At 36.4% G+C, this 15,189-nt stretch overlaps 1 protein-coding gene and 1 non-coding gene across 3 annotated transcripts in view; both read right to left on the reverse strand.

Moving 5' to 3' along the window:
• The window catches only part of Dpp10 (dipeptidyl peptidase like 10), a 1,319,241-nt gene that overhangs the window by 680,726 nt on the left and 623,326 nt on the right, over positions 1 to 15,189 (reverse strand). The window lies entirely within an intron of this gene.
• Positions 6,428 to 6,534, reverse strand: LOC117283707. The gene has a single exon (XR_004514738.1). It is a non-coding gene; the product is annotated as a U6 spliceosomal RNA (small nuclear RNA).

Below are 15,189 nucleotides of genomic sequence, written 5' to 3' on the forward strand. Positions count from 1 at the left end.
CTTTTTTTTTTTTTTTTTTTTTTTTTTTTTTTTTTTTTAACTTCGGGGCTCTTTGAGGCTTAATTCCTTCTCCTGCCTGACAACCTTTAATTTATTAAACTTTTGACACTCAGCCCAAACTGTCTGTTTTATAACCAATCTTTTTAGATGATTATGGTTCGATTTACAGCCACATCCTTAATTATATGATTCACAATCTTCATAGTATTTCCCTGGCACTTTAAAATGTAAATCTTTTAAGGGAGTTGGGGGAGAAGAAGGTAATGCAGAGAAGAGATTGATTATATCTTCCAAGAGTACATTGATGATTTATGCTAAATAACTTAAAAGGTGAAACCAAAATCCATGAACTCCCCAAATATTTTTATCTCTGACTCCATTTTACAACACAAGTTCTATAACAACAATGTATTTTTCACTTAGACAATTAAAATTTTTGAATCAAGCCCCCTGAGTCCCTTTTTAAAGATAATATAACATAAATTGAATCAGATGGCGGTTCTGTTCTTTTTATATATATTTCCAAGTTTCCTGTTACAGTTACTGGAATAGTTACTACTCTAATTGATAGTAAAATGTCTTTGGAAATACCTCTTGGAAAGTGGAAGAAAGAAAATAACTTTCAACCCTATTTGAAGGAGGAATAATGATTTAGTTAGTTGATAATTCTGGGTGCAGGGCATTAGCAGTTTAGTTTCCTTTACCATCAATATAGAATTCATTTTTTGTCTACTGCCTGGAAGTTATTGATAATTTTAAAGACATTTTGCCCAGATCTAAGAAATAAGACTGCATGCACTACAGCTTGTGAGTCAAGGAAATATATATAAATTAAATGTCATAATGCAACAAACTTATTCAGCCTAAATCTTAATCCACTGATATCAGTGGAGGATTCTGAAATCATCCACAAAAGCCATTCTAGATGCAAATGTTAATAATAATAATAACATATAATGCTTCCCAATGTTTTTTAAAATAAGAAATTGAATAACCATGCTACGTTTACTGCATTATTGCATGTGCTTTATTTTTGTTTTACTTTCCTACACATAATATGCAGCTCATAAGATTTATTTTCCTTTTGAGTAATTATAACCATATTTGTCTTGTCCTTTTAAAATAAAGTTGAGTAAAACATTAATATAACTTAATGCAAACTCTAAGTGTATTCTAAAACAAAAAGAAAACACTATTCTTATTAAGTGCATTGCAACTATCTCAACACAAATGCAAATCAGCCTTAATTTTATTTTCAAAATGCTACTCTTTAACCAGTATAATGCACAATCAATTTTAAACACCAAGCAGAAAGCTTTATAATGCTGCTCTCGGGAAGACGCATAATTTCTCATTTCATCTCAACATAGTTGAGTTGTATCACCAAATAATCTATGAGCTTGATTAAGCAGATGCCATTTTCCACCTATCGTCCCAGATTAAAATGCAGTGATGTGTTCAATAGAGTGCTAAAATAGAACTGATAAGATTTTCTCTTCTTCCTCCAGATAGGCTTCCTAGCCCCCCAACAAAGAGGGCAAATGAACCAATACAAGCATTTGCGTATATAGTGTTTAGAAAAGCAAATTAGAAAGAAAATGTGTTTGGTCTAGTTTTGTAAGGTACAACTCAGTGCGTTTTAATGTGTATCAATCCCTGTGCCAATACTTACATTACAACCTTCACTTTTCCCTTCTGAAGTTCTGGAACATCTCTATCTTTGAAGTGGTGGCCCTCATTTCTTTATAAAAGGCTGAACTTACCATATATCACATGATAAGAAGTCTGGGCAGTTTATGTCAGAATTAAATGGAATTCTGAACTAGTCTCGCTGTCATAGGTGTGCCTGAAAGGTTGTTGCCTGAATAACTTTCTTTATGCACACTCTATTTACCTGTCTAGCTTTTCTATTTCTTTATTTTCCCATTGAGTTTATTGGTCCACTTTAGGTATAGAATGCAGTTGCATTCATCATTAGGATCTTACACCTTTACATCATTTATCTTGGTTCTTATTTTTTCCCCACTCCTCTGCTCTTCCTTCACCCTCTCCACCCTTCCTTATTTTAAAAGACTTTGTTTCCACTGTTTCCTTTTCTCATATTTTTCCCTTTTTACCATTCCCATGCCCTTCCCATTTCCACTACTCCTTTAGACCTTTTCTTCCTATTATGAAATATCAATTATGCATATTTACCCTTATTTACACTTTTAGTTTTTCATACCAGCGAAACTATTTAGCATTTACACGTTTGCCCTACTAATTTCACTTAAATGGCCTCAATGTGCATCCACTTATAAATGTCACTAGTTTCTCATTCTTTAAGGCTAAGCAGTATTCCATTTTATTTTTAAAAAATGTATCTTCTTTATCTGGTCTCTCGATAGATCTTATTAGTTGGAATCCAGTCAAACTCTTAACTGTTCCTCCCACTGAGGAATGGATTCTGCCTTCTGTCGGTACTTCACTATGAATGGATTACTCACCAAAACCCATAGTCAGAATCCTCTTAACCAGAGTCTGACTACTTTCTGGCCTCATGCCCCTGATTTTAGACACTAGTGAGTCTGGACACTTTCCAATATTGGCCTGGCCACAAAACTCTGGGCCAAGTAGTATGGACCACTTATTTCTCTCACTGTTGTGATACCGTTTTAAGAATAAGTAGTGGTCTATCCTTGGTTGTGCCATACCCTGTACTTCTCCCACCACCCTGTTTGCTAAGAGATTGCTTAGAAGAAACACTTACAGCTCCTCTGATGCCCAGGTTCCCTGGATATAGCTCAGTGGGACAGATGTGGTAAAGCAAATCAAATCACTGGCTAGGGTTGGAATTGTTTTTTAACTCCCTAAAGCTGTATTTATTTCTTATAATAGTTAGGATTTTATCACTCACTCCCTATCATAAACTGAAAGCCCCAAATAGATGCCCTTCACATATAGCGACAATATAAGATATGCCCTTTGAGTTTGTTTTCCATCAATCAGCTCATATGACCTCCTCCCACCAGCTCTGCCTTGCTCCCACACACACTAGCACATGGTTTGGTTGTTAAGTGTTCTGGGACTGCCTTGTTAAGCAAGAGTAAAATCACCTAGACTATTTAATGTGTAGCCACTATCTCTACCCATATGCTAAAGAAACCAAGATGACTGAACTTCAGACCTGAGTGGGGTAACATCTAATTTATACCAGATATATGCCCTATTTTAAATCTATTTATTTTGCAATTTAAAATATTTAAAACACTATTCTGCATGGATAGTTTTCGAAAATGATTGTGCTAGTTCTTCTTTCACTTTGGATTTTACATTGTACTTTTTTCTGTTTGTTTGTTTGTTTTTTTGGCACCAGCGATCAAACTCAGCACCTCACACTTCCCAGGCAGTCGGCAGCACCACTGAGCTAAATCCCTGGCCCACTGTGGATTTTAAATATGATGACTTAAGTCAACATTTTGGACATCAAAACTTTTTGCTATGTCCCCCAATATTATCTAGCATAGAGTATAGTTCTTGGTTTCTCAAATAGGTATTCTCATAATGTTTGTTCTGTAAAGCCTTATTATGTCTGATGCTGCGTCAAGGTTTTATCATCTATACCTTTGCATTTTTTGCCTTTGCTTATTGCTTAAAATATTTTTCCTTTTAATATCTTTTGACCCAGAGGATGAGCTAACCATCTTTAATAGAATAGGTCATGACATAAAAATGCATTGGTTCTGACTAAATGCCTAAGGGTATCTCTTGAGAATACATATACAAGCTTTTAAGGAGAATGATTTTTGAAATACAACAGTTCATAGCTGTCTGTGCCCATTTGATCTGTCCCTGCAAATACTGAGAATAACATCAAGGCTAGAAAAACATTGCCATTTGTTCCAAATATCGTTTTTTAATATATTTTTATTGCTACATTTTAGGTATACGGTTACACTCATCATTGGGAACTTGTACCTTTACATGATGTATCTTGGTTCTCATTTTTTCCCCATTCCCCTAGCCTCTCTTCACCCCCTCCACCCTTGCCTATTTTAAAGTCTTTGTTTCCATTTTTTCCTTTTGTCTTACTTTTTCCCTTCTTATCCCTACCCCTCTCACTTCCTCTACACTTTTAGACCATTTTATCCTATTATACAATATCAATTATACATTTTGATCCTTATTTACACTTTTAGTTTTTCACACCAGAGAAACTACGCACGTGTAAATACCATATAGTTTCTGAGGTGTGTTCCAAATATCTTAATAGCAAATCCACATCATCCAAAAATACAGAGAGAGAGAGAGAGAGAGAGAGAGTTCACACAGGTGCACTCTTTTTGTTCCAAATATCTTAATAGCAAATCCACATCATCCAAAAATACAGAGAGAGAGAGAGAGAGAGTTCACACAGGTGCACTCTTCTGTCCACAGACTAAAATGCATTTTCTGTTTCGGAAAATCTAAAACACTTAGGCAAGCTTGGAGGAATCTAGGGATGCATAGTTATTGCTACATTGTTATGTGTGCTCACTTGGTTCCCCCTATCCCCCAGGAAAAACCAGGTAGCTGCTACTTTGTACGCTGCAGTTTCCTGAATGATGGAGTCATCAGAAGTATAAGGTATCTCTTTTCTTCCCAGTTGCTTCCATTTCTTAAAAGTAAATAATTAAAACAATCACTTTACCTAAGTGTTCTCTGCCTCTTGCTCCTCACAAATCTTTGCTGGTGGAAGATTCTGAATAACAGTAGGAGGCAAAATTAGCAAGCCCGGCTGCACAAACTACATGAAGACAGATATAAGTCAAGCTGTGTTCTTGGTAGCCACCTTCCTACACAGTCACTCTCTGCATTAGAATCACAAACTGAGACGTACTTGCCTTTGATCCTTGACATGGAAACCAAGGAGGCATTTTGAAAACACTCTAGAATTAAACGTAAAGCATAAAATGAATACTCAGCATCAAAGTCTCACACGTTATCTTCTTGGCCAGGTTGATGGTTTGACACCATCACTCATATTAAGAAAACTAAAAAGTTCCCAATTTATCATTTAGGTCAATCTCTCCACGAGGTGAGAAAATAAACAGTCATTGTACTGAAGACTAGAAATAATTTCACCAAGCTTTGAAAATGTTCCATTTTAAATTGTGATGAGTGTTTTTAAAAATGGGCCATTCTAACTAATATCATACAAAGCAGCATTGTCATAACTCCGAGACCTTCTCTTAATGTTGGACATTAAAAACAACATGTGAAACCTGTGTTTGTTTAACATAAGAGATGGTTTGGGTGCTACCGATAAGGAACTGTACAATTAATAAATTCTACAAAACTAACAAATATGTAAAACTAACCACATTCAGATGGGGGATTCTTGAAGGATGCACATATTTGGAAAAAAAAAGACAGAAGAAAGAGGGAAAGAGGGTTGGCTGGAAGGAAAGAAGGAGAAAGAGAAAGAGGAAGCAAGGAGTTAAAGATACAAAGGAGAATGAATAAAAGGTACTGAGTTTCTGTGCTCACTCCACTCTGCTTTTCACAATCCCTGGATAGTACATCATGATCAAACTTTTAGAAATAAGCCTTATATGTATAGTAAGATAAAGTGTCATGTGTCCCTCTTCAGAAGATCCATAAGAAACAGAATCCTAAAGAAATGCTACCATTTTCCTCTCCAGCATGTTAGGTTTGTCTGCATGACCGCCTGACCCTCTATCTCCACCTAGCATTCTGGCTGCCTGATCAATGGTGCACCTGTCTGCTCTCCACCTATTATGCATTTCAGGTAGGAGGTAGAAGTGTTACCTCCTTTTTTCAGACTCCTTCATCATATACAACTGCTGTTTCCAACCTGGGTATAAAAGGAAAGTGTATTTTCATAAGTTATTTCTATGTCACATCACTTGAGTTCAGACAGAACAGCAGTGTGGAGAATTCTCTCCTCTGCTCAGGCTAAACTATGGCATCATGCTGCTCCTCTCCCAGGATTCTTCTATAATCTGATGTATATAGCCTTGCCCTAAAATGCACTTATCCTTCTTTATATGAGTTTAAAATTTTCCATTGCTAAAATAGCAAAATGTAACATAATGTAATGTGGTGTAATGTAATGTGGTGTTTCCTTCCAGTCTTTTTTTCCAAAAATGCACTTATCCTTGACCTTGTTGATATTGTAAATATTTTATTATCCATTACACTATTACTCTGATGCTTTTTGGTGAAGGCCCTATTTGCATCATTGTGCTTTCCTTATATTTTTAGCTAGTGGAAGTAGCATAGTACAAAGAGAGGTGATACAGGACTTCTGGATTAAACAGGGAAGTTTAGATTCTCACCTTCACATGTGCATGGTGTGTGAACGACTTACATATCCTCTTTGTTTTAGTCACTTTATTCATAACTGCGTCAAAATACCCGAGACTCCTATCTTGTTCTTTTTTTTTAAAAAATGGAATGCTTCACGAATTTGCGCGTCATCCTTGCTCAGGGGTCACGCTAATCTTCTCCGTACCGTTCCAATTTTAGTATATGTGATGCCAAATCGAGCACTGAGACCCATATCTTTAGGAGAGATTTAGTTTGACTCAAGGCTGTCAGAAGATGCAGAACACAGTCTCTTGGCTACAAAGCAGCAAGGGCATGAGAATAGCATGGGTATGGCAGAGGAAAGCTGCTCAGGTCCTGCAGCCCATGCAACAGAGAGAGAGAGAAGGGAGAAGTAGAGACAAGAATGCACCCTTCCAGGTCATGCCCCAGGGACCTGCCTCTTCTGTTCAGGTCCCACCAACCAACAACACATTCAGCTATGGATTGATCTGTGATTTAATCCACTGTTGAGCGAGTACCCCAGTGAACTGATTGTCATCAAAAAGCCTCACCTCTGAACACGTGAGGTTTTCGGGGGATACTTTAAATCTAAATCATAACACTGCTTCTGTTTTCTCATCTAGATGTGAGTACAGAAATGCAAGTTTCAGATGATGGCTTTGACTGTCAATGTTAGGCAGCCTAGGCGCAACATCTAGGCAGTCACTTAATGTAGAAGAGGTACATCTAGATACGATATGTATCTATTCAGTAGAAGATCCAAATATTCATATTTATGTGGGGTACTCTGAATAGTAGCATATATTTAAAACTACCTGTTTATTCAGGAATATCTTATTGAGTACTCAAGCATATGACAGTAAAACACTCGTTTATTCAAAGGATTTCTTTAAATTTGTATTTAAATCAGTATATCAGAAAATTACTTTCTTTGTGTTTTGTTTTGTTTTGGTACTGTGGATCGTTCTCAGGCCCTTGCACTTACGAAGCAGGCAGAAGAACCACTGAGCCAAATCACCAGCAGAAAATTACTATTTTTTTTATCATGTTTCATAAAGGATTTGTTCTGTTATTCCCAGTTTTCTGGCTATTTAATTGTATCTAAGATCAATACCCTCAAAAGCAAAGCAAACAATAATAAAATTCTCATTTTAATAGATGTGTTTTCAGAGGAGAATAATTTTATTTTCTTTTACAAGTGGATCATAATTAATTCTCTGTTAACATAGGGAAAAAGTATCTCCAGAAGTTTGATGAGTGCTCCTAAATAGCACATCCATCCTTTCACCTAGATGTACTGACTGCTGTGTGTGGTAGAACACAGTACTAGGCACTGCAGGGAAACACAAAATAGAAGATACTTTTGCAGTCAGACCTTCTCAAACAAATATGCAGGAGTGCTTTAGTTTGCCTGTATCCAAAATGATTCTTATCTTCTGTCTTAAAGATTGCAGATGGCTGTAATGGAAATTGGACCCTCGAGTAAGCAGAGGTTCATTTTTCCAGTTCAGAGCTGTGTTTCTGTGAGCAGCTAACTCATCTTCTCAGAGCAACCTCCTCACGTGCAAAGTGAGTTTTATATAAGAGCTCACGATCTTTAATAAAGTTCTTGCCATTAACTTATATTCATTTGTTTTCCAGTTTTTCTCTATTTATAACAAATCCTTATGAAGTTTTATAAAGATTAAATGATAAAATATATCTAAATGCCCACGGTAATACCTTTAGAAGTCTAGAAATTACTAAATTCTAGTTCAGTTCCTTAATGCAAATGTTCCTAAAGAGAGATGTTCCTGGTCAATTTTTCTTTTTAAGGATTATCTAATAGTATTATTTTTAAAGTATGAACTTTTATTTGCTTACTGGTATTGAGGAAAGCAAAATAAAACATTAATGGATGTGTATCAGGTTCTGTATCTGAGAGCATCAGAAATAATGCAATGTACATTTGCTTTAGTGGGAATGACAATGTGATTGTTTAATAAAGATCTTAGCTCCCCTGACTCTTGACTCTAGTTTGACTCTGTCCTGCAATCTGTTCACACGGAAAGGTTTAAAGAGGGCATTTCAATATCTGTGATTACCTAATGGTTTTCTTAGATGGAAAGTTTGTAATAGTTCAAGTAGTCAGATGAAATTTCAAGCGTGCAGACTAATTCTTCTGTTGGTCATCTAATTCTGTCTTACTTACTTTTCCCCTTGCTGAGACAAAATATCCGACACCCAAAGTAAAGGAGGAAAGGTTTATTTATCTCATAGCTTGTAAGGGTTTCAGCGGACCCAAGGCATGGTGGCATGGCAGACAGGCATTGCAGAGGAGAAAGAGTTTGTGGTGGGCAGAAGGTATGAAAGCAACAAGGGGTGGCCACAGCTTTTTTCCATCCTTTATATCTTATCCATGCTACCTAGGGAGGGTTACACTCACATTCTTTATCCTAATGCCCTTGAGCCTAGCAATGCACCACGAATCAATGCCAGCATCGTGTACTCTAGATCCAGCCACCTCTGGAAAAGCCCCATCTATGACCGCATGAGTTATTGGAGAGACATCTAAACACCAACCATAACAAATAACACAGTCATAAAATTTCCAATTCATCAAATATGAACTGATAAAGCAATACTTTTGACCCTTGGAACTCCTGCTAATCACATGAACATCATCAGATCGCATGACTCCTTCTTTGTTCTAAGGATATAATCATTTACATTGGTTCCAACATTTATTTCAGGGTTTTTATTGGCTTATTAAAAACAGAACCAGTTTGCACAAATGACAGGCTCACATATTAATAAGCTTAGAATGTCTACAACATGCCAGTCCTTGCCAACACAGAATTGACAAAGACAGCTCCTCATCTGGAGGAGCTGCTAGGCCAAGGGGCCTGGAATTGCTGTCACTCCTCTTATTAACTCAGAGAACCTCTGTAACTCCTCATTTGGGTGGGGTTTCTCACCTAGTCACACACTCCTACTCTAATAAAAATCTGCTCCACATAGGAAAGATAAGGGAAATAAGTGATGTTTACTCGGAATCGGTCCTGTAAACACAGCACGGCCTGCTGGCCTCTGGACCCCCAAGTGCTTGAACATGAATTCAAGCCCGAGGCAGCCCCCACCCCCATTCCAAGCAATGGCTGCTGTTGCAGGAATTATTGCAGTTAAATTAAGCTGTTGCCATAGATTTTTTTCTTGTATATATTCCTATCTACCAGGATCTTAGATTGCTGTTGCCATGGGGCTCAACTTTGGTACTAAATATTTTGAAGGGGCTGTTAACTAATTCCAGTATCTGCCCTTGGCTCAGAACATGTTAATAGTGAGATTTCTTTCTTTTTGTATTTTAGGATCGTTCTGGAATAGTGTCCTTTTTCTAACCTTAACCTATGAGTTTAAACTATAAGATACATTTTAAGAATCTCCCCCTCAAAAAGGATAGGTTTGGAAAGGTAATTTCTAACTCTATTTCAGGGGGAAAAGAATATAGGAATGAGAGAAAATCATTCCTGAACAATATATGAAACATAAGTGGGTTCATTCATATATACATAGATAAGTGAAGTTTTAAGTTTCACTAGCTAAAAGTTAAGGTAGGAAATCTTAGGCATAATTTAAAAACACATTTGCAACCTAGAATCTTTTATGGAGGGGAACAGGGACCCAACTTGAGTTTTTAAGGCAGGCGCAGTGACACTGAGGTAAATCGCTAGCCCTGCAATATAACATCAATTTGGACTTCTTTTTTATAGGGACCCCTTAAGTCTTCATTTTGCTATTAGTTTCAGTTTTGCTATTTTTATTGTGCCTTTGCTATCTGCCATTTTATCTGTTTGCGTAGTTCTTAGGAGACATTGTTGACTAAGAAGCCACATCTGATTGGCGCTATTTAGTTTCCTGTTCTTTTCCGTTGATGTTGTCACCAGAGGCCTTCCTTCCTGCTAGTGGACTGGCCCAAAGAAACCTATTGAGGTGGTAATGACAGGAGAAAGGAAGCTTTTTACTGCGGGAGTAAGAAAGATCGCTTAGAAAGAACTCTGCAGGTGAGGATCAAGGAAACCTAGTAGGGGGCAATTATTACAGTGAAAGTAAGAAATAGTACACTAAGTCAGTAACAATATGATAAAAGAAACAGGAGAGATTTGAGTTATTAAGACAGCAGAACTGGCAGAACTCAAAGGACAAATGAGCATGCCTGATGGCAAAAGAATGAGAAAGACTTTTCAGTTCTGTTAGTCCAGCTAAGGAACACAGAATGGAAGAAAGGAGGGGCAAGTCAAGATGGAATACTGACCTGAAGAGGTACTTAACACGCAGGGCAAGGCCTGAGTCTGAAGCTTGGGAGAGAGGTGGGCAATGGATAACAGGAGCCCGCAGTGCTGAATTTAGTTGAAACTTTGGAAACAGGCAGCATCCATTGTAGAAAACGTAAAGGGAGCTTAAATAAGAAAGCTGAGGATAGATAGATGGATATGATATATTTAATGGGAATATGGAGGCGGATAAAAGAGAATCAGCTGAAGTTTTGTAGAACAGAATGAAGAATTCACTGATACCAAGGGAAAAAGAAAGTTTTAAGGAGGAAATTGACAGTATTAAAGACCAATGAGGGGCCATATTGGTGGAGTACGAAAAACTTCTACATAGTTCAGCAATTTTAAGTTATTGTGACTTTCAGGAGAAGGATGTGGTAGAAAGGTAGGTAAAGAGCTAAGAAAGATGGAAAATAAAGTAATTGTTGGAGAATCTTGAGGGACGTAAATTCAATCTGCGCTACTTAATTTCAGGGAAGGCAGGTACCAAAAAATTTGTTGTTGGAGTTCCAGGGAAATATAGGGATTGAGAAAAAACTAATGAAAGTGCTTTAGTGAGTCTTAAATTGGTTGATTCGCTGAAAGTAATGCAAAAAGCTGAAGCTATCTTCCAGGAAAAGAGGAAAACATGGGAAGGGAGAGATTTTTCTGAGTCATGCGCCTAAACTTACAGTGGACAATCCAAGGTGACTAGAAATGGAGCTTCTCAGACTTTAATTAGCATACGAAATGGAAGGAATTTTGTTTAAATCCATGTCCTGAATCACTATGCCTAAAGTTGGGCCTGCAATTTCTCATTTCTAACACACATTCAGACACAGTTCATGCTCCTAATTTCCTGAAAACACTTAAAAAATAAGAATAGGAGGTGGAATGAAGAGTCAGGTAACATGGGCTATCAGGTGTCATCATTTTAAGTGCAGAATAAGAGCACAGTTCCACAGAATACTGTAATGATGGCTTGACATTGCAGGAATGTCAAGAATTAGACACAAGTACGTGTACTAAAAATAGCACATTCACTAGACATGAACTAAGTTCTTATTTAACCTAAATGTGTCTTTCCTTCACAGAGCATAGGATAAGGCACATTAAATCATTTCTCTGGGAGTTTTAGGTGTCACAATATGTACAAGAAATGTAAACAAAAATTTATGAATACAGCAATACATCCATCCACAGATGCTTCCATTTGGAAATGAATCAGTTTGCGAGCAAAAGTGTTCAGCAAAATTTTGCTTCTGTTCATAAACTCCACATTCGGTAACAAACATAACCACGGCTGTCTTTCTCGCTCAAACACAAACAAAGCCATCTTCCCCCAAAATCATAAAACAAATTAAATTTGTAAGCCAAAACACCACTGTACCTAGACATGTAAAAACTTCAAAAAAATAAAAAAGAAAGAAAGAAAGGTCAAAAGCTTTTAGAGATGGTGGATAGCCAGCTCTCATATTTCTGTGGCTCAAGACTTCAGGAAAAATTTTCCAACTTCTCATTCATTTTGAAATCGAATGAACACTGAAGTGCATTATTATCCACCTGACCTACACTCATCTTTAAAAGAAGACATGACAGATGTAAAGTTCCCATCAATTTATGAATAACAGAGGGAAAAATGAGCCTGCACCTTGAATTGAGGTGATCCTATCACTTGGAGCCTCTTTCAAAGTGGAGAGCTACAGCAAGCCTGAGTTTGAAATCAACGATCCGGAGAGAGTAAGAGAATCAAGAAACAAGTGTCATGAAGAGAGGAAACATTGTGAGGGTTCAGAAGTGACCTGGAGTCTTTGTGGTGTTTTATTTGGCTACCTGGATCTTGGACAGTTCCCACTTTGCAACTACTTCAATATCTCGGCCCAAGGACGATACAGTGTCCGTGTCATTTGTCCTCCGTGTGCTGGCTGTACACATACTACCAACTCGTGACTTCAACTCAAGGACTTCAGAGCACAAAAGGTTTGCAAGAACATGCCCTGGGTCTTTAGAAATTGCCAATTTGGAAGAAAGAGATAAACATATAATTATACTATGAAGTGGCACTGCACATTTGGTATTGTGCAGAAGCATATTATATGGAATTCTACTAGAAAAAAAAAAAAAAAAAACCAGACCAAAAAGGAGTTTTATGCTGACAAGGATTTTTTAAATACCATAGAGTAAAACACTTTTTCTTCATTATTAATTGCAGAGAATGAACATTTTAATGGTTCTACTAAGTATTATAGTAAATACATGTGGCTAACTGATTAAACCAAAAGTTTCTAAGAGTTTTACTTGGTTTTCAAATCATGCAATGTTTTATGATCATAAAAATTATTGCTATCTCAGGGTCTTAAGGGTCTTCAGAAGAAAGCATCAAGAAATATTATTGTGAACATTGAACTGCTACAGTTTTTTTTCGTGCAATTGCAGTTAGGAAGAACAGCCATCATTTCAAGAATCTTAGAAAAACATTAATAAGGATTTCATCTGGCTGGCCTTGGACAACATACACATTTTGATACATCAAGAAGATAAGACATTTTGAGTTGGAATGGAAGTCAAGAGGGTTAACAGAATAAATAAAAATGTGGAGGATGAAACGGTTCAGAGTTCAGGTGTGTTTAAGGGACAATAAGAAAATCAATATGCCTGGAGAGGAGGTTTTCGACTGAGTGAAAATCTATTTGGGAAGACTGATTATAAAGACCTTTGCCTTCTGGGTTAGGTTCTATAAAGATTGAAGTGTACATTAATTGCATCCACAAGGGAACAAACAGAGAATATGTAGTTAGCATTCTGACCATTTTTATTTTATTTTTTCTCTATTTTAAAAAGATATTATGAGCACATAATAAAACTTTTGGTAGTGTAGGAAAGTAAACAGGAAAATGGAAATCACTTATAACCCCCTTTATAGTATCTAATGAATTGGTGTTGAGAGTACACCCTTCACCACTGCCACGTTTTCCTAAACATTCACGTTCTCATACCCATTCAGACAAGTCAGCTCACACTAGAGCTGACATACTAGTCACTGTGCATGTATACTGGACTCCTAAGAGGCGAGTAAACTAATATAAATGTGCATAGCAAAACAGCACGCATGAGATGTCAAAGATGCAAACTTTCATACACATACCATTACAAATTAAATATACGGAATGTTCTTTGCATTCAAAAAAATATATTTTTCTCCCTGGATCCATCTCTTTTATTTGAAAAATGCAGCCATCTAGGTCCATTTTTAATTTTACCATTTGTGATCGACAAATACAGGTGTAACATTTTTATTTCATGTTTCAAATCTAATATTAGGAAAATAATAGAGATTGAAGTTTCAGTGTGTGAGAGAAAATCACAGAGGTGGGGAAGATGCTAGCTGGAGATGCCAGAACCCTCTAAGAGCTCAGGCACCACTCCAGGTCAGTAGCTGCTGCTGAACAGTAATGAAGCCCAGACTTGGCAGATCTGAATACTTTGCAAAAGAAGAGGGGAATCCAGATCTTGCGTAAAAATCCTAGTTTTTAAAATTTTCTTTAAAAGAAATAATAATTTTTAACACAATTCCATACACAAACACCCTATACAGAAATCACTCAGGGCATTAGACATTTATCAGTCTTTGCTTATACATACAAAACAAAACACAACAGCAATGAACTTTCTCGTTCCTTATAGTTAGAACATGACAACACTGTGCATCTGTTCTGATCAAAATGTCCCAGATAAATGAGTATTTTCACTTCCTAGACTTTTCCATCCTTCAGTTGTAAATTGGTGTAATATTTACATTTGTGTTAACATATTACAAATCTTTCATTATAAAAATTCATTAGGAAAGCCTATAGAATTTCAGGACAGGTTTATTAAATGTATATTTTGTTGATTTGAATGGGTGTTTATCATTTGTAGAAAAGATCTACTTCCAAATGCTCCTAGGTTATTTTTTGAAACTCCCTATTATGAGTGCATCTTTGTGCCATTACAGAACTGGTAACAAACCTGTCTATTGAAACTTGAAACTGCAGTGACTTATTAGCAAAATATCATACTCAGGGAATGGTTAGGTTAAGAAAATAAATGCAAATGCCAATGGCAAAAAAAAATGCACATGAGAAAAATCATCAGAACAGTATGGACAAAAAGAACAGCTAAGTTACAAGTGTAAAAAAACAACTCATATGTATACATCATATTAGCTCTACTTCAAATGAAAACTAAACTCTTACCTAAAAAATTCTTCATCAGATCAGTCTATAGTACCATCTATTTATATCTTTAGTATTGCTTTGAAATAAATATGTTCCAAGGATTGGAGATTGACCAAAAGAAAGTATTCATAGTTCATCAAGATTGCCTAAGCATCAAAAATACAAAATAACTTGAATTATATGAAATGTTATATAATTTTTATATGCAGAATAATTTTTTGATGGTGTAGACTAACAGAATTATATAAAATAGAAGTATTTAACAAATAGGCTTCTTACAACAAAGCTATGTATAATTGTCCTTCAGTATCCAGGGGAAATGGGTTTTTGGGATCCTTAAAGATAAAATCTGCTGATGCTCAAGTTGCCAT

The sequence above is a fragment of the Fukomys damarensis genome, unplaced genomic scaffold, assembly GCF_012274545.1.
Source record: "Fukomys damarensis isolate Sample0158 unplaced genomic scaffold, DMR_v1.0_HiC HiC_scaffold_29, whole genome shotgun sequence".
Taxonomy (NCBI): Eukaryota; Metazoa; Chordata; class Mammalia; order Rodentia; family Bathyergidae; genus Fukomys; species Fukomys damarensis.